Genomic DNA, 21382 nt, shown 5'->3' on the forward strand with positions numbered 1-21382 from the left:
AACACAGTGCTGCTTCCCTTTCCACTTCAGGAGTGTTATCCCTGAACCTGCATTGGCAGATGTGATGGGGAAGGCAAGGGTGGGGGGAAGCAGCCCCCATACATGCTAGCTTGCTGTTCTCCACACCTAGTATTTTTTAAAGTGTCTTTCAGAAATCTAACATTTGGAACAAAGCTTTTCCCTGAAATGCATTCTTGCCTATTGTGTGCACATTCGTGTGTTTTTTCTCCATTTCCTGCCACTGTAACCTGACAATAGTAGCATGTGCAAATACATGAGGGAAGGGCAACAAAGCTTTGCTGTAGCAAGAGCAGCCTTAGCAGCACATAGCTGTCAAGCGTCCCTTATTTGGCAGGACAGTTCCTTATCCCAGCGCCATGTCCCACTGCTGTCCCTTATTGATGATGTCCCTTAAATAAGCTACTGAAGGTAATGGGGTCCTTTCTATCTCCAGCTGTCCTTTGTCAACAACAAATTGTTGCTGTTTTTTGTGTTGAATATATGCTATATGGTAATTTATGGACCTAATAGGTATCTAAAGCCATTTGCACACAACAAAATATGTATTTTATCAAAGTAATTGTTGATCCCTTATTTTGGCTGCTGATCCCTTATTTTCGAGGCTGCTGGCCCCTTATTTTCAAATCTGTAAGTTGACAGCTATGGCAGCAAGCGAAAAATGTGTTCGCTTTAACTGAAACAAACGACATATCCAGGCAGGTGCTAGCATGTATGTGTCGATTGTCTCAAGTTACAGGCAGGGCAGAGAATTCTTTGTTATTGGCCCTACTTTTATTTCTATATTGCGTTTCTATCCTGCCTTTTTCTCCAAGGACCTCAAGGTGGCATACATGGTTCTCCCCTTTCTCATTTAATCCCCACAACAACTCTGTGAGGTAGGTTAGATGAAGAGGCAGTCACTGGCCCAAGGTCACCCAGCAAGCTTCATGGCTGAGTGGTGGTTCAAACCCTTGTCCCCCAGGTTCTAGTCCAACCCTTTAACCAACTGGCTCTCACTAGTATTCACACATGTTACATACACTGTGCACAAGTAGATGACTCCTATGAGCAAGCAATGCTGAGCTGGTGAGATCTGCACTGGTAGCTACTGGTCTACTTCAAAAGCATGGGAGCATAAAATTGTTTTTACTTGTTGGCAAGTTCCACTGCCCAGACTTCCTGGGGAAGGGAACTCCAGAATCAGGAGTAAAAGCCTTTCACATGGGCCAAATCCCCGGAAGGGACGACAAGAAGAGTCCCCACCTCCTCTGGGTTTACCACAAGATCAGGGACAAATTATATTTGACAAGGTGTGTTGCAGAGGCGCCATCTTCTCTGTTGAGGGGCCCTGGATTCCTCAGAAAAAAATATTGGGGGCTGGTGCGAAAGTGCCTTGGCTCCTAGGAGCTGGTGTGTATGGTATGTTGATAAATACCTGAGTCCCAGGCTGTGAAGGGGTTTAGATATTAATACTAAAACCTTAAAGTGGGGCCAGTAGGTTATAGGCAGCCAGGACTAGGGTGGCATCACCCCCTTTTGTATGCGTATATATATGTATATAGCCATTTCATCTGTAAGTGTGGAAATCCTCAGTTGTAGACATAGTCTGCAGGAGGCAAGAAGGCACACAAAGACATGCTGCCTTTTCCTTACTTGAAGAAAAGAGAATGGCAGTAATTAGATGATACAAATCCTACACCGCTAAGTCTACTCCTGTAAAAATATACATTGTGCTGTGTCAGGGGGAGAGACGCATTAATTAAAGCCTGCGAGTGAAACCACCATGACTACCTGAAGAATTTTCAAGTCTGTCCGCATAATGTATTTTCGTCCTCAATTTCTCTTCCCGGCTCTTGATTTCCTGTGGTATGCCACAATATGCTTTTGTTGTTTCTGCACCAACAATGCAACACAGCAACGTTTCTGGAATTGAATATCTAGTGTATTTTCGTCCAAGATTGCAAACCTTCTGATTCCTCACTGTTCTGCTTCACTGATATATTCTTCAGCAATGATAGAACAGAAACACCCCTCAGTTTTCCCCGTTTCACTGAGAAAAACAGGTGTTCTGATTTCTATGAAGTGAGCTAGGAACACATTAGGGAACGAGGCAAATAAGTGAGCTTCCATGGGATTTGGACACAGGCCCTTGCAAAGAACTTAATTAAATAATGCAAAGAACTTTAAAGAAAATAACGAATTTCTATGCAAACAGAACATACCTTTTTTGCATTCCAATGTCACGCAATACCCAACACACAGTATGGTATTCCCACCCCCCACCCAGTTACTAATATTTCCAGGGCCACCCCAATACCTTTTTCTGTCTGAAGGCAAAGGACAAGGCACACACACTCAATTCCACGTACAGAACTTGATTGGGCTGTCAGTTGAATCTTATTACAACACCAAAAAGGAGACAGCAACCTCTGATGCACCTGAGGGCAGAAGACTGGTTTACTGGGTGCATGAGATGCACATACAGTCCTGATGTGGCACACACAGTTCTGTTTCCCAGCAGATGGGAATGGCCAAGGGGCTCAGGAGGAATTGCCTCACTTTGCCTAATGGTAGGGCCGTCCCTGTCTACTTCCGGCTCCAGTTTTGTCTTTTTACTATGCACCCCTATTCTCTGCTCAAGTGCTTACTGTAAAGACTGCTTAAGTCACTGCAAATCCTTTGTTTGCATTTAGTAGGCTCTGTGTTGTTTTTCTGTACAAGGAGTCAAACCCAGGAAGAAAATATTTTGCTAATTTACCATTATGTTTTAAACAATTTCTCTCTCTCTTTCTCTTTTTTCCTGTGGGGAGCAGATAAAAGGCTACTTCCGTCAGTAATAAAAACAATTTCAAAATATCTCATAAGCCAGGTTGCTGTTAGCAGCTGCAGCCCGCATTGATACATTATGCATGATTCGCGACGCTCGGAGGCAAAGAGGAGGGGAGAAAACCACCCTCTGCAGGGTCTTCCATCAGTGAATTCCAGTGCTAGGTGAAGTTCCATCATTTCCTATAATTATGGTAACACAGAGCTGTTTACATATTCAAAATGTGTGTTGTTAATAACGGCACAATGTTCTCGTAATATACACATTTCAAAATTAATTTTAATGCAGCAAGAGAGATTGTTTCCTCCCGCATCTGTTGACAAATAGGTTGCGTGTTTTTAAGCAGTAAAGTCACAAGGCATAAATTGCAGACTGTTCGGCGGCCACATTTCGCTAAATAATTTTACAACCTTCTCTCCCCTTTCCGTAGGTGATATGAACACTGTGTTTTACTCAGCCTACATGCACTTTTTATGTGCAATAGGTTTTCACTCCAATAAGCAGCTCAGATTTTCATAGCAAGCTTGAGGAAATGATGCAAGGATGTTGGGGTTATAATGTGACATGTCCACCATTCTGACCTTTCCCTTTCCCCCATTGCATGGTGTGGATCTGACCTTACTTGCAAGTTCTGTTGAAGTGACTGGGCTTTGCATCCAAATAAATGTGTTTTGGTCCAACCTACCAATATGCAATTGAAGCTTTCTTCGCGTTATAAAAGAGCAGATGTGGTGGAGGGATTCCAACTGGGACCATAGATGGAGAAAGGGAAGAAGCTTCCTCCCTTGCATGAGACAATCTTCACCCAGCTTGCCCCCAACACACTATTTGTTAAAGAAAAATCAACCACGCAAGGGCAAAGTAACAAACATCATGTCTAGTTTGGGCCTTTGTTGGCAAATCGCGGGTGGCCACATGGTAGGAAATCTCTGGCCCATGGGTTGAATGTGGCCCCCTAGGAGAGCCAGCGTGGTGTAGTGGTTAAGAGCGGTGGACTCGTAATCTGGGGAGCCGGGTTCGCATCTCCGCTCCTCCACATGCAGCTGCTGGGTGACCTTGGGCTAGTCACACTTCTCTGAAGTCTCTCAGCCCCACTCACCTCACAGAGTGTTTGTTGTGGGGGAGGAAGGGAAAGGAGAATGTTAGCCGCTTTGAGACTCCTTCGGATAGTGATAAAGCAGGATATCAAATCCAAACTCCTCTTGTGTGTGTGTGTGTGTCCATGGAAACTTTGGGCTTTTGTGTGTCTGGAATGCAACCTGTTGTACAAAGCTAAAAGTCACTTCCATTGCTCCTTTCAGCTTTTGTCTCTGATTCAGCACCCCATAAAGGCAAATGAGATGATGCCCTCAACCAGCTTCCACTTGCCTGCCTTCTAAATGGCAACCAGTCCAGTGGGTGTCCCGGCTGTCAAATTCCTCCTCCTTAAACTCAGCTTTGCTCTTGTAGAACACAGCAGGGAGGAAGATGGGGGCAAAACTAGAGCGAATGACCTCCCCCTGTCATTGGCTCTGGCTCCACCAACCATTGGACGTCCTGCTTTCTGCCCTTCCAGTCCCAATGTGCAGACGCCACCACAGCCCTGGTTCCACCCGTTACTGGCATGTGGCTCCTTGAAGGTTTCCCATGAGGGAATGTGGCCCTCAGGTGGGGGCGGGGAACTTCTCTACACTGTGTCTATGGTAGGGTTATATTTCTGATTGCCAGTAGACTAGTGACTTTTATGAAATACTGAACTGCATTGGGATTCTTCTTCCCCCTCTTACTCCTGCAGCTCTCTCAATTTGTTTCTGTCCTTTCTTTGCTGTGCAGTAGTACCTCGGGTTACATACTCTTCAGGTTACATACGCTTCAGGTTACAGACTCTGCTAACCCAGAAATATTACCTCAGGTTAAGAACTTTGCTTCAGGATGAGAACAGAAATCATGCTTCGGCGGTGCAGCAGCAGCAGGAAGCCCCATTAGCTAAAGTGGTGCTTCATGTTAAGAACAGTTTCAGATTAAGAACGGACCTCCTGAACGAATTAAGTACTTAACCCAAGGTACCACTGTATTGTGAATTGCAGTCCTAGAAATGTGTTCTATCTCCTTTTCCATTGTTTCTCCCTTTCCTCTGCTAAATTACCAATCAAAAAGAGCTTAATATCGTTTTTACAACTCATGTCACATACTTCACTGGGCTCATATGTCCTGTAACTGTTTTGCAGTCTTGGAAGCTTTCCAGGAAAATGGACGGAGGTTTGGAGGAGGTCAGGCCAACACAATTTTTCATTTTACTTTTGCTACACTGACTAGATTTGCTGTGCCCTTTACCTTCTCCTGCTCGGCCTCATGTCTGGACTTCAAGCTGCTGTAGAGAGCTGAACTTTTCCAGAAGGTGAAGGCAAGAGCGATCTGATGCTGTTATCACATTGAGGCCCAGGTATGCGCTGTCTCTGGCCTTGCACAGCAGATGCTTGTGATGAGACTGCCAAAAGGATACAATAATACATATGTTGTGTGCATGTGCCACCGGGCATCAGAGAATGAAAGAAAACCAATAGGTTGTCCGCTTCCTCACTTAACAAAGTGACATACAGCGAAGTGAAATATGGGCATGCGCGTCCCAGACCCATACAGGGAACGCAGATATGAAAGTGTCCTCTGAGATATATCACTATGACAGACTTGGCTGAGACACATGTAAACGCCTCCACAACAAAAACGTTCTTAAGAAGCAACACCGTGCACTTTATTCAAAACAGAAGTAGCCAGTCTTCTTGTCATGTACTATTCAATAGTGAATGGTTGTGACTTCCTGAGTCATTACATACCCTCCAACAATTCTCCAATGAAAATACGGATGCCCTATTTAATAATAATACTAGTAGTAGTAATAATAATAATAATAATAATAATAATACAGTGGTACCTCGGGTTACATACGCTTCAGGTTACAGACTCCACTAACCCAGAAATATTGCTTCAGGTTAAGAACTTTGCTTCAGGATGAGAACAGAAATTGTGCTCTGGTGGCACAGCAGCAGCAAGAGGCCCCATTAGCTAAAGTGGTGCTTCAGGTTAAGAACAGTTTCAGGTTAAGTACGGACCTCCGGAACAAATTAAGTACTTAACCTGAGGTACCACTGTATACTATTTATACCCTACCCATCTGAATGGGTTGCCCCAGTCACTCTGGGCGGCTTCCAACATACGGTATATCAAAACATAATAAAACACTAAACAAAAACCTTCCCTATGGCCTTCAGATGGTTTGGGGGTCCTTACCCTCCAGCAGTCCTCCAATGAAAATAGGGACATCCTGGTGGTTTCCAAAAGAGCTCAGGCAGAGGGGCTAGTAAGTACAAGTTCTGCTACTCGGCTTTCCCAAAGGTGTCTCCAAGCAGCGGCTATCACTCCTGTTCTTGTTCCCCTCCAGTAGACTTACATCTGACACCTGGCAAATCTATGCCCAGCTGAAACCAGAAATGACTGTGGAAACATACTTTTGGACGTAGAGCAAATGTCTCAGGAAAACAATGCCGCCACACACAAAGCTCCTCTCTAAACGGCTGCTGGTTGGTTGGAAGAAACACTCAGGCCAGATGCTATGCAGAGCAGCAAGGGACACCCTGCTATGAGTCTTGGCTGCCCTCACCAAAAGTTGATCTAAATTTAAAATGGCTTAAAATGGTTTAATCTTTGTGGGCTGCTGTAATGAGCAACCATTACATTGGCAGAGACAACAGGGAGAGGAAAATGGCTTTAGTTTCCCCCCATTACGTTTTTAGTACTGCAAACACTTTGTGTTCACCTTTTGATGTGCAATGTAGCAAGAGGGATAGTTTCCTCCCCATTATCCTACGCACTGAGGGCTGGCGGCAACACCTATGCATCAACTATCACTCGGATTTCTTCCTTGTGATCAAATTCAGGCATTAAAACTGCTTGCTTTGGAAGTGCCTGCTAGATAAATGCCTTCCACTGGGTTAGTTGGCAGTACTTAGAATTTCTTTTCTCTCAGTCGTTATTGATTTCCTGCCATATTCATCTTCTAGTGTGCTGGAAACAGGACCAGACCACAAAGCCTTTGTAGAAAAGAAGCACTGATTCTCATGACACACAGATGCCATCTTTTACTGGGTAGAGTGGGTTGGATTCTGGCAACTGATTTCCATAAGGCAAACTCACACCATCAACTTGATGTGAAACCTCAATGAGTTGCCATTTCCTAATGGGAACTCACATTGAGACTGTGGTTGATCATCAGGCTCTGTGTATTGCAAGTGAAAAACTTCGATTCTGCACTGAATTATGCAAGATCATAAATTATGCAAATCAAACCTACTTTGCTTAAATTATTCTACTTCAGATGGGGGCAGGAGAAGGAACTAGGGCACAGAAACGACACCCCTTAAGTGCTAGAACCCAGGTGCCCCTTTGCCTTGTGGCATTGCATTCTGACTCTCGTATTTATCCTGGCAGCCTTAAGGACTAGAAACCTGCTGATTATATTCAAACAGAAGAAACTCTGCTGAGAACTTAGCTGCCTTTGGCTGTTCATTTTCATCACCTCTCACCTAGCAGCAGGGCTGAACCTATAATTTGGCAGAGTGAGGTGAGTTCTCCATATTTCCACATCAGCTTGTATTTTATTTTCTTAAAAAAGTCCTCATGAAAATTCATCATAATTTTAGCATGAATTTCTCCTGATATACACATTTCTGTATGCAAATGTACCTATTATACACATTTTTGCAAAGCAATTTCACCCAGTAGAACACAATATATATGCGTATATTATGGATATATGCATTTTTATGCATGCTTTCTCCATGCATATGCATGTTTGCATATATCATTTGACTGGCAAAATGAATTTCTAAATTTGGAGAGGTTGGAAATTTTGAAGAATGGCTGTGTTTTCACTTCGAAAAGTGCAAGTTGGGTAAGTCCGCCTTTAAACTGAATCAAATTTCTCCCTCACCCTTAGATTTACATACACATACATATGCCCCATTCTCCTCATTAGGAAGCTTTTAAAAAATATTTAATAAAAATCATTTTTTAAAAAAATAAATCTCAATTTTCAGCAATTTTAAAGTCTACAAATTCAACAGCAACAAACAATAAATAAACATACATCACTTCATTCCAGAACTCAAAAGATGAAGTTCACTAACACAGGCAAAGATGAGAACCTTAAAGGTAAAGGTAAAGGTACCCCTGCCCGTACGGGCCAGTCTTGACAGACTCTGGGGTTGTGCGCCCATCTCACTTAAGAGGCCAGGGGCCAGCGCTGTCCGGAGACACTTCCGGGTCACGTGGCCAGCGTGACAAAGCTGCATCTGGCGAGCCAGAGCCGCACACGGAAACGCCGTTTACCTTCCCGCTGGTAAGCGGTCCCTATTTATCTACTTGCACCCGGAGGTGCTTTCGAACTGCTAGGTTGGCAGGCCTTACCCTTCTATTAATGAGAACCTTACCCTTCTATTAATGAGATTCATTTAAACAGAGGATCCACTAAGGAAATTTAGCATGTGGGAGAGTTGTTGGGGTAGGTAGGTTTTTGGTTGTTATTTCTTTGGTTACCCAACTGATGTCTTGGCAGGGGTTTGTGGGTCAAAATAAGGCTGTATCAGAGACCTACCAATTATGCTCCTGACAATGTAGCCTAGTATCTTCACTAATCTAGTCTCATATAGAAAGGATGTAATTATTTCAGGCAGCAAAGGATAAACAATATTTGGGGGCATGACACATATTGAGGCCAGTAGGGCACCTCACACATTGTTTTCAGACCAGTAGGCAAGTCAAAACAGAGACATCATGTTAGCATGATCCCCCAACCCTACCCTGGGAAATTAAATAGGCATGAAGTAGTCAAGTACTATGCAACCTGCTTCCAATAATCATAAGGGAAGAAACAGAGGGAGGGTAGTAAACCGAGGCCAGTTTGATCTTCCTGTCTACCTCTTTGACAATATTCCATTTAGTTAATGCTGGGTGCATGCAAACAGATTCTATTTTTTTGCTGTTTTTTATTTTGTGCATTCTGCATGTTCTGCTGCCATTTTAAAATTGTTCTCCTTTTATTAGCATTTTATGGTCCATTAAAATTGGGTTTGCTGAAATATAGGACGTTGGGTGTCGCACAGAATCGTGCCCTGCAAATGCGTACCAAATTGCATCACAATATTTCCAAGAATTACAGCAATTATACAGCATTATCAGGAAACTTGCAAACAGGATGTGAAAGCAAGGGTGTCCCTTTGCTCAGTCAATAAGTATTAATAGATTTGGACCCAGTTTTCATGGACTCTGTGTGTGGCTTTTGTCCAGCCGTTCTCATGTGAATTCATGTGATCTCTTGCCACCCCCAAAAAGTAACCTGTTACACTAGTGCTACATGTATGCAGCCTTATGCACAAGGAGATTGGTGTCTGAGAAAGACAATTCTAAGTTTTCATAAACCTGCCTTTTCAGGTTAAGGGGACCTACAGAGAGTGCTGTGCTCATGCAGTCTCCAAATCAGCATTTCCAACCCCTTGTTGTGTGTTGTGATACTAGTGTATAATCTCTTGGGGCTGGTTTCTGGGCTACAGTGACCTGATGATGGCCTCACTTGCTAAATCTTTGGAGCTGGATATGTCAGCTGCCTGGCCTGGATATGCTTCCAGTCTATTTGATTGTACAGCAACTTACCTGGCAAACCGAAGACTAGAGTCTGAGCTTGACTGTCTTGAACCATTTTCATCTTTCCTCTCCTTTTGGCCTCGATGCATTTGGGCTACAAGTTAGCAGCAGAAAAGGATGGCCTTAATAGCTTGTGAGGTGGTAAATCCCGGAGTCCTCTACAATATTTTCAACGCATCAGCTCCTTCTGATCTAGAACTGGTCTCCTGAGATTCTGGAAGAAATGCAATGCAACTTAATTCAAGGGATGCTGAACTCACTGTGCTATAGAGATCCCGGTTTGCCACAAATAGATAATTGTAGTTTGCTTCCTTAGTAATTTGACTGCAACGCTGAAGAGTTTGTCTCAGCCTCAGACACCTGTTTGAGTCTTTTAATCTTTTTGTCTCCTTAAATATCAATGCAGTATTGCTAGGGAAGAATGATTAACAGGCGGCAATGCATACCATCTTGTTCTTCTATGGCTCATATTTATCTGGTGATCTACATAAAGAGGTTGTTAGTGCTGCTCCAGTTATTAAATTTTCACAGAACAAAGCATACGGCTCCTTTCACAGTTCTTGGCATTTCCCCTCGCTTAAAATATGTGAGATGCGTATGATTGATTTTCCCATTAGAACACATCACAGAACTCAAGCGCTGAAACAACTTCTCTGCACCATTTTACTAAAAAAAAGTGAAGCACGGTTTCTATGCAGATTATTTATTTCTGCCCAGGAGAGGCATATTTTCTGTGCCTTTTGTTTATGCCGCTCTGATCCATGTTTTTCTGGATGTGTCATATGAGAACAGATGGTGGATTAAGGTCTGAGGTAGAGATAAAAAGGAAACACAGGGAATCATTAAAATCTGGAATCAGGGTGGTAGTGAGTCTTGGTGGCATCAAAGAAAATGACTTAAGCAGCCTGGGCTGCCCTACATCATAATGTGGATGTAGTGTTTTAGCAAGACATTGGATAAGGGCCGGTCCTACTATGAGAGAGACTGAAGTAGCTGTTTCAGGTGGCAAGCATGGGGCATTGTTTAAAAAACAAAAACAAATTGACTTCTGTTTATTTATTTATTTTTATTATAGGAGCATGAGGTCTCATTCATCTGGATTTTTTAAAATTCATGCCAAAATCTTCGGGGGGGGGGGCTGAGGAGGGAGGGGCATACTGAACCAATCACCAACATCTCTTTATATAGCAAATAAAAGACAAAGTAATATCCTCCAACAAAATCCAGTTTTAGTAATGAAACTTCAATGATTTCGGAGGCTGAAGACCTGCAAGCAACCGAGGCCTCACAACACCCTGTACTAATTTGATGAATGAGGAAACAAACTGCATAGACAGCACTGCAGTTTTGTGACTTGCCAGTGTGCCACGGGACACCTTCTTGAGTAGGGAGAGCAACAAAGGAGGAACCTTCATTCAGATGGATCTTCTACATGGGTTTTTCGTGGCGTTGCCTTCTAATATTGCAGTGGAAGGATCAGTATGTCCTGTTCCAAATATGTTCTTGCTGGCAGAGCAAGAATTTGGAAAGAAAGGGAGGGAGGGAGGGGAGCCCACTGTAAGCAGCTCATGGCAGCACTTTCCCTTCCCATCCTGCTCCTCCCAAGGTGACCCATTCAGGCTCTGATGTGGATTCCTGCAAGGGCTGACTTCCACATCTTGGCTCGGTCACTGTGCCTCTTGTGCCCTCTAATGGCTTAGACTGTCATCACAGCATGACGAAAGACCAGTGCATATATTGTATAGCAAGAAATATGTATTTTTAAAATCCAGGCTCCGCCCACACCAGCCAGTATCTAACCCCCCCCCCCCCCGAATATGAGGCAGATGCATCTCTCAGGGTGAAGAGTTTGTAGCCTTCCACATGCTGCTGGAATCTAATTCCCATCAGTCCCGGTCAGAATGGCAAATGGTCAGGCATAGTGGGAGCTATAGTTTAGCAACATCTGGAGAGCTGCAGTTTCTTTACTCCTCATCTATATGCATATGAATGATCTCTAAGGCACTGTCATTTTACATGGGTCATGTGGTGAGGCTACTTTGGAACACCAGTGGACTGCTTGTCCTGCCCACCCCAATAACCACCTATTATATAAATCTGTAGCTATTATATAAATCTGTAGCTATTATATAAATCTCTAAGTCATTTATGGGATTAAAGATTCTACTGCATTTTCCTTAAGTTTAAGAAAAGGAAATGGTCAGTTTACTTATAAAACCTTCTTCATCCATCTATTGTGGATTAAATGAATGGACCTTTTTAAAAGAATGTCCCCGTTTTCATCTCTGTATTGTTGGAAGGTATGCATTTTAATAAGAATCATATGAATATTTTAATCTAATAATATCCCTTGGGGGCAGGGACCTGTTCTTTTGTACTATATAAAGCACCGTAGCTACAGAGGGCAGCTGTTAATTAATATATTTTAACATGACTAAAGAAATAATTAGAAGCAGTGCAACCTCACTGAAATAAGTGCTTTTATGTGATACCATATCATTGTAGCAATTTGGAGAGGAGTAGCTGTGCAGAATATACAACAAAGAGTCTTGTGGCACTCATATTATTCCGTGAACTTTTTTTTTAATGTCCTGGGGAATTATTCAGACCATTGCATTATAATGCATATTTCTCATTTTGCAGTGTTACCAGAAGAAAGAGAATAAGCAAAACTCACCCCTGCTTTGCATGGACCCAATCTCATGAAGCTGACCTCTGGTAGACCTCTGATGCTGCACACCTGGTAGGAAGATGCAGTGTAAACGTCCCACATCTTGATTCTGTTTTGCCATGCACCAACTCCTGCCCCTCACTCATCTCACTATAGGGTGCAAAACTGTGCATCTTGGGCACTCCTAGCAAGCGTAAAATAGATGACACTTCAGTGTCCCTGTTTTTTCTGGGAGCATGCCACAAACGATCATTCAGCCCCAATAAGTTAAATATCCTTTTCTGTTATGTATAGAAGAGGCTTCTCTGCTTCAGCCCTTGAGAAGCACTGAAGTGTAATATGAAAGCCATGTTTTTGATAGCCTTGTTTTGTGTTAGCATTTGGCATGGTGACTCCAAAGACAAGGCTATGGAATGTAGATGTGAATTGTGTAACTGTACCCAGGACAGTGCTGTGCTCTTTGCTCCAGGCTCCCTGCCACAAAAACATGAATGACTCCACTGTCCTATACTCTGGGCAAGAGTGTGATCATCTTTAAATTTCTTGACAATGGTGGAATGCAGCTGCGGTTTTCTCACTACTGACTACTTGCCCCAAACTTGGATCTTGGCATCCAGGAATTGTCCTTTTGTACCTGTCCCCTCCCCCTTGACATCAACAGATTGGTGATTATGTGTCAGGAGCTGGTCTGGATTTGAAGATTGGGGAATGCAATTACAGCAAGATCAGTTCCTTACAGAAGAGGACGGGGAATATTCGCCCTGTTTCCAACGTTTCCAGAAGCAGGGAGACAGGCAGACACAGAAGCTGCACAGTTGAGAGAGGAGCTACCCAGCTCTGAGATAGTAGCTAAGCAACCAGAAGGGAGGGAGCAGCTGAGTGATATATCAATCGAGAGTGGGAGGGAACCCCCTCCCTCCCCCTGAACTCAGAGGTCCGAGTGCATCAGAAAATAATGGAGACGTAGGGGGGAAGGAACTTTCCATTCACACGCTTCTTGCTGCGGAAGTGTGGTAGACTCAGAGTAGGCAACTGAGATCCTTGTGGAATGTTGCCTGTTCGTGCTTGTAAGAGAATGCGGTAATAAATTCTCATTAATTCTTATTGTTGAGCCACCGGAAGGGAGCGGGGAACTCCTGTACTTGACAGCATGTGAACAATAATATATATAGCGCAAGATTTATATCCTATAAGAAATGCCGCACATGCATTAACTTATATTATATTAATTATTATATTATACTATATTATATTATATTATATTATATTATATTATATGGACGTGGTTGGCGTTGTGGGTTAAACCACAGAGCCTAGGACTTGCTGATCAGAAGGTTGGCTGTTCGAATCCCCGCAACGGGGTGAGCTCCCGTTGCTCAGTCCCTGCTCCTGCCAACCTAGCAGTTCAAAAGCATGTCAAAGTGCAAGTAGATAAATAGGTACTGCTCTGGCAAGAAGGTAAATGGCATTTCCGTGCGCTGCTCTGGTTCGCCAGAAGCGGCTTAGTCATGCTGGCCACATGACCCGGAAGCTGTACGCTGGCTCCCTCGGCCAATAAAGCGAGATGAGCGCTGCAACCCCAGAGTCAGTCACGACTGGACCTAATGGTCAGGGGTCCCTTTACCTATTATATTATATATTATATTATATTACATTACATTACATCACATCATTACATTACATTACAACAACCTGCAGAGTAGATCTGTATAATTATCCCCATATTGCAGATGGAATAGGTAAAGGTTGAGGCTAAGAGAGAATGGCTTGCTTAAGGAAATTCATATGGCAGAAGCAAGACTGAATGGTACTGGGAATTGGGCCATCTAGAAAATATGAATGGCCCATAGCAGATACAGTGGTACTTCGGTTTACGAACTTAATCCATTCTGGAAGTCTGTTCTTAAACCAAAACAGTTCTTAAACCGAGGTGTGCTTTCCCTAATGAGGCCTCCCACCGCCGGTGCCCTTCCACTGTTCGGATTCCGTTCTTAGATCAAGGTAAAGTTCTCAAACCAAGACACTATTTCCGGTTTTGCAGAGTTTGTAAACCAAATCGTTCTTAAACCGGACTGTTCTTAAACCGAGGTACCACTGTAATAATATATGCTTTAAATACTCAGGTTCAAGTGCAAAGGACTCTACCAAATCATACATGATGGTGTGCTCTGCTGAAATTTTTACTTGCAGATGGATTTTCATGCTCATTAGTTGTCTGTCTCAAACCATGCTATAGTAGCAGTAGCAGTAGCAGTAGCAGTAGCAGCAGCAAACAATGTAAAATTTAAAATCACAATTCAAGGGAGTATTTAACAGGTTCCTTAGCTGAATCCAAGAAATTAATAAAGGGAAACCAATGTTGCATATAGGTCACAGAAGAAAAGATATAAGGACTTGCATAATGATACTATAACATTTTATAAGGTACCAAATATTTGCATGACAATACTTGGATAGAAGACCATTTCGATTTCTACTGCATGGCAATTTGGGACTTTGCTGCAAAGAGAACAATGCTAATGAGGTCCCTGCGCAATTTGAAGATACTGAAGTGTTAAAAATGAATTAATAACAAATGGATCATGTGGGGCTACAGAACCTGTAATGTTGAAAAGTCTTGATCAAAAGCCCTGAATATTATGACAGGGTCCCCATTAGGGGGGGTGGGGGGAGGGAGTGAAGACTAGATTTTTTTCTAGCAAAAGTGTGAACAAAACTTTGTCATCTGCTTGAGCCTTAAAGTCTTAACAGTGCCAAATGCTCAGTAACTTAAATGTTTGTTCATGTATCATACAGGTGCATTTTGCTAGGGAACTGTGAGTGGCTGCTATTATGTTCCCCACTGAGTGATTGGCTGTTATTTGGTTCCCTATTGAGTGTACAGCCATTGGCATAATCCACTGAGTGTGTATCCACTGGCAAAGTTCTGCATGGCTACTTTGCATGTTTTTGGGCCTGCCAGGTAGCAACCCGGATAACAAGCGTTTACCTTCGAATGCAACAATCATCAAGCAGGAGACGAAGTAATTACAGCGACTTCCATCTATTCCTCTTGCTGATGTAGGGAAAACACTCATTCCTGATGGTGTCAGATGAAGGGTCTAGACAACAGGCCAGAAAGGGATGGGTGGGGATTTGCCCCCCTGCTTGATGTGCATTTTAAAAGTCCTCTTCATAAATCCTTATCATTGTGGAACCTCAGGGTGAAGGGTACATAATAAATTAAAATAGTCATCATCAGCATCATGAAATCATGGAAGGAGCAAAGTCACACCTAATTCACCTTTTTCATCATCTGCATAAAAGCATTTAGTTGTGTGGAAGACCAGTGCATGTACAGCTGGTGGCTCCCAGTGCACACCTTTCACCTATCAAGGGGTACCAAGTTTGGGATGATGCACAGAGGTTAGGGGATGATGACAGAGCTGGCAGAGACAGCAATTTGGGGAAGTGGGTGTGAGCCTTGTGAGGTATTTAAAGTGCAGTCAAACCAACGATGCATATTTGCTAGATAGGCACATCATAGGAGCTGAAGCTCATGGAGTTTTCCTGTAAGTTTGCTAGAGTGAACTCTGAGAGCCACTCCCACTATAGCTATCTATAACCTCCTCACCTAACTGGGCACTTCCTCTTTGCTCTTCATCTCATCACCAAGCCAGAAATGCAAGAATATATGCTAAGTCCACTGTTCAGACACCATCTTAAGCTAGGCTTAAGCATGTCTTTGCTATTTTAAGCCTGCCTGAACAAAGTGGCTGTATCTTCAGCTAGTATTCTGAGTGAGCAAATGTTACCTTTATCTTTTACAAGACTGCTTGTGTGATTATTATTTTAAGGGGAAGAAAAGTCTGTCTTAAAGCATCCTGGATTACTTAAAACTAAAAAGCTAAAACTAGCCTGTCTAAGCTTCCCTTTTAAGCTGCAAAGGGATGCACTCTGCTGAACATACAGAAGGATATTTAACGGATATATCCTCTCCTAGCATCTACTGTATTTTTCCGTGCATAAGACGCCCCCATGTATAAGACACGCCCTATTTTGGGGGACCCCAAAACACCTCTCAGCACTACTTGTGTATAAGACGAGCCCCAATTTTAAACCAATTTTATTTGGTAAAAAAACCCTAGTCTTATACACGGAAAAATACGGTATTCACATCCCTACAATCCTGACTAGATTGCCAGGATTCCTTTGCTTTATAAACCTTCACAAAATGAGGCTGTTTAGGATATACTTGGCAGCAGTTTGAAGGGGCAGCGTATATCTAGCCATAAGATCAAATTGGTTTGTGGCTGTCTGAAATCTGTTTGGGAAAATTACACATGCTCAGTTCAGAAAAGGCACATCTGCACAGGGAACAAGAATTGCTTTCTCCCTTCTCACACTCCTTTGTGAAGGAGAGCTGCAGTGTGCCAAACCACAACACTGTTGAGGAAGTGAATCAATAGCATTAGTATTCCTTTTCCTAATGAGAAGATGTGGAGAAGGTCATGACTCTCTCCAGTACAGCTATTAAAGCTGGAAGTGTTGATATGTGCGTCTGCTGTCTATCCACTACAAAGCGTGGCATTTCCTTACAAAATTTTGTGTACTTTATAAATGGGCTTGCCAGTAACCTCACGAGCTGAACCTCAAACATAAGGGGCCTCTTTGATTATTAAGTACTCCTTTCTAACCCTCAGGCCAATTATAACATCCCATAAACAGCAGCAAATGTTGTTAGTCTCTGTTCAGTAGCCTTTTTGCTAGAATGCTTTGAACCTGATGTGTCTTAATAAAAGGTAATTTGGAGTGTGCTATGACTTATCAGCAATATATACAGTATTACTTGAGCAAACATTGCTCATAAACCTTGAGAATCCAATTAAAGTCGTCCTACTAGGGATGCAAGAAGGCATCATTTTCCGTTCCAAGGTGTATTTGCCATATGTTTCCGTTCTGCTGCAGTTCATCTTCCACCAAAAACTACATTATTCATATTGCTGTCCACCATGGCAAAATTATGGTGCCATTATGTTATTTCATCCCATTCATGTCAATGCACAGGTAACACAAGGCAAGGTGAGGGGGGGCGGACATAATCAACTGCATATTGCTTGCTGACTGAAAGCAGTAACAGCAGCGAATCGCAGCTGGAGGAGGAGGTAAGGACAGAGAGTGAAGAGCTGTGAGTGATGGTGGTGGGACCGTTTCCCCATCCTCTGGACCCCCTGGGAAACTCAACAGCTAGGTATGGAGGGTGCAGCTGAATGGGACACAGCTGTGGACAGAATGAGCAAGTACCATCTACCATGGGCTTGCCCCAAATAACCAAGTCTAGAGTGACAGACTAGGGTGATGTCTGCTGTTTCCAGGAACTCTTCTCATTGTGAGATTTTTGTGCATGAGCAGAGTTTGTTGGACCCTGGGTCAGAACTCAGAGACTGAGAGGGAGGGTGTGTCAGAAGGAAAACAATTTGTTATTGCTTTATATATATTAGTAACCTTGTATTAATGGAACATTTTTATCTGTAACACTGTATTTTTGTAATATTTTGTTGTTGCTTCAGGTTTTTTTCTGTCCTGGGCATGAATAAGCAGAGGCAGGCAATTTCCTCTCCCGTTTTAATTTCTATCAATTCTTGGACTTCTCTGTTCCAAACTCTCCCTTAGCACTCAGCTGTCTAGCCCTGAGGGATGAGAGCAGGTAAACCAAGTACAAGGCTTATGTCTCCTGTTTGCAACCCCTCTGGGATTTAGGAGGGGATTAAATCACTTAACGGATGACATTAAAGCCTCATGGGTTGATATTGACTAGTTATAGGTATGGTAAAGGTTATAATTTGTTTTATTAGTGAAAAATGTTGAATTGTACAAAGTTGCCTTATCCAACTGAAGCTGAAAGGAGGGAGAAAGGAAGCTGTATGCAAGATCCTTCTAACCCTTGGATCCTGCAACTGTTAAAAGTATAAACCAAGTGTCCTGTGTTGAGCCGATAGTCTGGGTGATGCGCCATTAAGGGAAACAAAGGAAAGGGACTCTGTGTGAGATGGCAATGGGTGGGGCCCTCTACCCCAGCTTGTGGTTAGTTAGAAGGATGAAGCCAGAGTTTGGTATGGATGTAGCCCAGAAGAAAAAGCAGCAGCTGGAGAAAAGGTTTGAGCAATATTTCTGCTTGAATCCAAGGCAGCGACTATAGGAGAAAAAAGACACTTTTGGAGTGTTAATGCTGCAAACCCCTCCATCGTAGGCTCAGGTTGTATATACAGTAAATGCAAATAAACCATATATCCTAAAGACACCACAGTCTCCACTGTGCCTCATTCCAAAAGGAAACACGACCTCTGGGCAAGCGACTGGAACCCCTGGAATCTTGCACGGCAGTATATTGGTGCAGTACCGTATATTGTTGCACTCTCCTCCTAGAAGGGAATATCGAGTTGCAACCGATTATTTGAGGGCTGCTAACATGGAAGCACATTCTACAGAGTGGTCAAGTTCACTGTGATGAGAGACAAGCTAAGCTGTGTGTTTGAGAAAATTGGATATTGATTTATGCACTGGACTGACATTTTTAATTTTTTTTAGTGTTGTTATTATATTCAACCCAGTGGTGCTAATTCTAGGTTTCACACATTCTTGGAAGATTACAGCACTTACCACCACATTACTGAAGTTCAGAACACCAGATGTGTGATCCTTGGGATTCTATCCTTCGGATAATGGTGTGAAAACTGTGATTAAGCAAAGCAAAATGGTTTCCCCCCCAAACTGTATTTTGTTCTCATCCCCCACCATGTCATTCCCTATTCCACTGGACCGTCTTACCTACTTCATACTGCATTTCATAGTACCAAATTAGAATACTGTTTTATAAAATCATGTGTTAAATTGTTATTTATGTAAGTACTTTAAATGCAATTATTTCCTCCTCCCTAGGTAAAAAGGTAAAGGACCCCTGGATGGTAAAGTCCAGTCAAAGGCGACTATGGGGCTGCGGCGCTCATCTCGCTTTCAGGCTGAGGGAGCCGGCGTTTGTCCACAGACAGCTTTCCGGCCAGCATGACTAACCCACTTCTGGCACAACAGAACCAGAGCACATGGAAATGCCATTTACCTTCCCGCCGCAGAGGTACCTATTTATCTACTTGTACTGGTGTGTTTCAAACTGCTAGGTTGGCAGGAGCTGGGACAGAGCAACGGGAGCTCACTCCGTCACGGGGATTCGAACTGCCGACCTTCCAATCGGCAAGCCCAAGAGGCTCAGTAGTTTAGACCACAGCGCGACCCGTGTCCCATACTCCCCCCAATCAACATTTCAAAAAGTACAGGATAATCTTATGGGCAAAACAAGGAAATTTTGTTTCATACCACACCATCTGTTTCTTTTACATATGACTAAAAAGAAAACGCTTCCATAACAATTATTGGATCCCCACCCCCTTTTGTTCAAATAAACAATCAACATGGGCATCTATGTACAAAATATTTGCAAACAGCTACACATGATGTGACTTTGCAGGCAGCAAAAGCATTTATCAAATAAGGGAGAAGAAAAATATCTCTCAGGATATTGGTGTGTGCCACCCCAATATCTGACTGGGGTTCCAGGCACTTACCCAGGGTTCATTTTTGGTTTATTTAAAACAGAAGCTCAGACAAATATGGTTCAATGGATAACTTATTAAAGCTACAATCCTTTACACATTTACATAGAAGAAAGCTCAATTGGACACAGTGGGACATACTTCTGAATTGATATGCATATTATTACACTGTAAATGAATGGTATTAAAATTAATACTTATATATGACTGCTTATAAAAAAACAAATGATTATGGCACAGTTGGAAGGCTGTGCGGTACATTGTCATGACCGAGGCATGGACTTCGGAAAAACCAAAGGAGGGGGGCTGTGTGTATATGTGAACAAATGCTGGTCCAATAATTCTAAGACTGTGGGCAGTCACTGTTCACTGGATTTGGAATATGTGGCTGTTAAATGTAGACCAGCCTATCTCCCTAGGGAGTTCACAGCTGTTATGCTAACTGGTGTGTACGTGCCACCAGATGCCAATGCCAACTTGGCTTTGGGATGCCTGCAGAGCCTTATCAGCAGCCAGCAAGACAAGTATCCTGAAGCTGTGCACATCATTGCGGGAGACTTCAACCATGTTGAACTTAAAACAGTGCTCCCAACGCTCTATCAGCATGTGAAATGTCCCACAAGAGGGGACAAGACACTGGATAAAGTTTATTCGAATGTAAATCACGGCTATAGGGCTTTACAGCTGCCACATTTGGGCCAGTCCGACCATATGTCTCTGTTCCTGGTACCAGCATATATCCCACTCAGGAAACGGGCTCCCACAATATCAAGGACTGTTAAAATCTGGCCTGAAGGTGCTATTCACCAGCTGCAGGACTGTTTTGAGAGAACCAATTGGGATATTTTCGATCGTTCAGACCTGGAGGAGCACACGGCGGCAGTTCTGTGCTATATCAATCACTGCACAGACACTGTCACAGTAAATAAATCCATCCGGTTTTACCCCAATCAGAAACCCTGGATGAATAGAGAGGTCCAGTGCCTGTTGCGGGAAAGGAACAGGGCTTTCAGGTCGGGCGAGGTGCAGCTTTACAGTGTGGCAAGAGCAAACTTGAAGAGGGGTATTCGACGGGCAAAACTGGATTATAGGCAGAGGATTGAGGATAATTTAAGGAGCAACAACACAAGACAGATGTGGCAGGGGATTCAGCATATTACCAACTACAAACCTAACCTTGGTGCTGTCGACGGTGACCCTTTGCTGGCGGAGGAGCTTAACCTCTTCTTTGCTCGCTTCGAGAAGGAGCCACCTGAGACGCCGGTATTACAGCCACCAGCCCATAGGGGCCCCTCATTCACTGTAGAGGAGCATGAGGTGAGACAGGTATTGAGGATGGTGAATCCGAGGAAGGCTGCTGGACCTGATGGCATCACTGGAAAGGTGTTGAAGGGCTGTGCGGATCAGCTGGCGAGGGTCTTTACTAAGATCTTCAACAAGTCCTTACACCAGTCTATTGTCCCACCCTGCCTGAAGTCGTCAACTATTGTTCCTCTGCCAAAAAAATCCACAATCAGTAGTTTGAATGACTACAGACCAGTTGCACTGACTCCAATCATCATGAAGTGTTTTGAGAAACTGGTGCGCCGTCACATTATTTCCTGTCTTCCATCAACTTTTGAC

The 21382-nt window shown here is 43.2% G+C and overlaps 1 long non-coding RNA gene across 3 annotated transcripts; it reads right to left on the minus strand.

Moving 5' to 3' along the window:
* Positions 1-1576: 1576 nt before the first annotated feature.
* LOC309368354 lies at positions 1577-19936 on the minus strand. Of its 3 annotated transcripts, XR_014167721.1 has the most exons (6): positions 18813-19936; positions 15163-15370; positions 12180-12242; positions 9512-9716; positions 5141-5294; positions 1577-2003 (listed from the first exon to the last, which is right to left on the minus strand). It is a non-coding gene; the product is annotated as an uncharacterized lncRNA (long non-coding RNA). The 3 variants fall into 3 exon arrangements; XR_014167722.1 differs by lacking the exons at positions 15163-15370; positions 18813-19936 and having other exon boundaries at positions 1577-1652; positions 1792-2003; positions 12180-12688; XR_014167723.1 differs by lacking the exons at positions 15163-15370; positions 18813-19936 and having other exon boundaries at positions 12180-12688.
* Between the last annotated feature and the right edge of the window lie 1446 nt (positions 19937-21382).

This window comes from Podarcis melisellensis, assembly GCF_964234715.1.
Source record: "Podarcis melisellensis genome assembly, chromosome: 4".
Lineage (NCBI taxonomy): Eukaryota > Metazoa > Chordata > Lepidosauria > Squamata > Lacertidae > Podarcis > Podarcis melisellensis.